This window comes from Sceloporus undulatus, chromosome 1, assembly GCF_019175285.1.
Source record: "Sceloporus undulatus isolate JIND9_A2432 ecotype Alabama chromosome 1, SceUnd_v1.1, whole genome shotgun sequence".
NCBI classification, from domain to species: Eukaryota; Metazoa; Chordata; class Lepidosauria; order Squamata; family Phrynosomatidae; genus Sceloporus; species Sceloporus undulatus.
Genome location: NC_056522.1, coordinates 81844877 through 81846854, shown reverse-complemented (window position 1 = coordinate 81846854; position 1978 = coordinate 81844877). Strand labels below are relative to the sequence as shown.

At 38.7% G+C, this 1978-nt stretch overlaps 1 pseudogene; it reads left to right on the top strand.

Moving 5' to 3' along the window:
• The first annotated feature begins 1320 nt into the window (after nucleotides 1–1320).
• Nucleotides 1321–1398, top strand: LOC121920076 (annotated as a pseudogene).
• The last annotated feature ends 580 nt before the right edge of the window (nucleotides 1399–1978 follow it).

The following is a 1978-nucleotide window of genomic DNA, read 5'->3' as shown; positions in this document are numbered from 1 at the left end:
TTTGGAGAATTAAGAGATATTTGTTCTGAAAAACGTATTTTGGGGAGCCTCAAATCACTCATGGATAACATCTTTAACCAGTAGAAGGCAAGAGCAGTATGTGTACCAGCTAGAAGAGTAGATTGGCCTGTTTCTGCTCTCAAAAAGGAAACAGGGGTACACTTAGGGACAGCCAACAGGGATCTTAGAAATAAGTTCTGAACAATTTCTAAATTTGAGACAGTGTTGTATCCCCAAATTTCTGCTCCATATAATAACTGGGGAACAATTTTTCTTTGATAAACCTCGATAGTAGGTGCTACTAAGTGACTTCCTTGAAGTCTATGAAATTTCAACAAAGAATTTATAGAGAGGGATCAGGGACGTAGCTAGGATTTTAGGAAGGGGGGGGGGTCCAGACTAAGTGCCACCATTATAATGGGGCTTGGGTGTGGTGGCGCAGCAGCACACACCATTCATTCTTCTAATGGAAGGGGGGGGGGTCTGGACCCCAAGGACACCCCCCCCGGCTACGTCCCTGGAGGGATGATTTTAGCTTAGTAGCAACAAAATGAGTTTTCCATGACAAATTAGATTGAAATCTTAAACCCAAGTAATTGTAATAGGATTGTTGATCAATAGATTTTGCCTCAAAATTCCACCGATGAAGGGTTTTTTTTTACCAAAAACCACAACTTTGGTTTTAGAGTGATTGACTATTAACATTTCCTTTGTACAGTATTCATTTAGCTTCTTTAAGAGTCTGTGCATTCCAATTAAGGTGACCAAAATCAAAACAATATCGTCAGCATATAACAACACTGAAAGTTTAACATCCTGAACAGTAGCTGGGAAAAATTTTGATCCTTTTAAGGCTTGGACAACATCATTAATATAGAAATTAAATAAAAAGGGTGCCAGAAGACAACCCTGGCGTACATTTCTATCTGTGGGGATGCTATCGGATAGAACCCCATTTTCCCCAAGTCGAACCCTGATGGTAGTATTATGATGTAACATTTGAATTAGAAGGAGCAGTCTTCTACCAATATTTGCCACCGCTAACTTTGACCAGAGTCAATCTCTGTTGACTAGATCAAAAGCAGAAATAAAATCAACAAAAGCAGTGAAAAGTTCTTTTCTATCTTTTTGGGAGAATTTTTGAATCACATGATGTAAAACAAAGCATTGATCTAGAGTAGATTTACCCTTCCTAAACCTGGCTTGTTCTTCTGCAAAAATGTCATTTTCCATAGCCCAGACCTCTAGTTTACCTAACAGGTATCTTGCATAAAGTTTAGAGATAAATATTAATAGGCTGATGGGTCTAAAGTTTTTAGGATCGCTTCTTGGCCTTTTGGCTAAGATCAAGTGTAGTATCTTGTCCCTTTTAAATTTTACCTCAGTTACAAATTCTTTAGACATCCATCCTAGTTTCTTTAGACACCTCCCTTTTTTTTCTTCCTCAATGGAACTATTTGAAATTGTGCCTTCAACATTTCACTTTCAAGAAACTTCCATCCCCCATGAACACTCTTCTCTATTAGTATTCCTGACCATGGGGTCACACCCAGTATATTTCCCTAATATCCTAATTGGCTTTTTTATTGTCTGGAATGCATGTCTGACTACACTTGGCTTCCCATTTCCCTTGTATAATCTTCTAAGTCATCATTGTTGGTTAGGATCAAATCTAATACAGCTCCTTGTTGCCTCTTCCACTTTCTGGAGAATGAAATTGTCTGCAAAGCAAGTGAGGAATTGGTTGGACCTTAAATTTTGGCAGAATTTGATTTCCAGCATATATCAGGATAGTTGCTGTCCCCCATTACTTCTTTCTAAATGTGTGGTCATCCATTCTAGGAAGGTATAGTCTAAGTTCTCAATCTGGCATGGCGGTCTGTACCCACAATGACATCCCTATTGTTTTGCTCCCCTTAATTTTTACCCAGATGCTATCAACCTAGCTTTCAGGATTTAAGTCATGGATCTCTTAGCA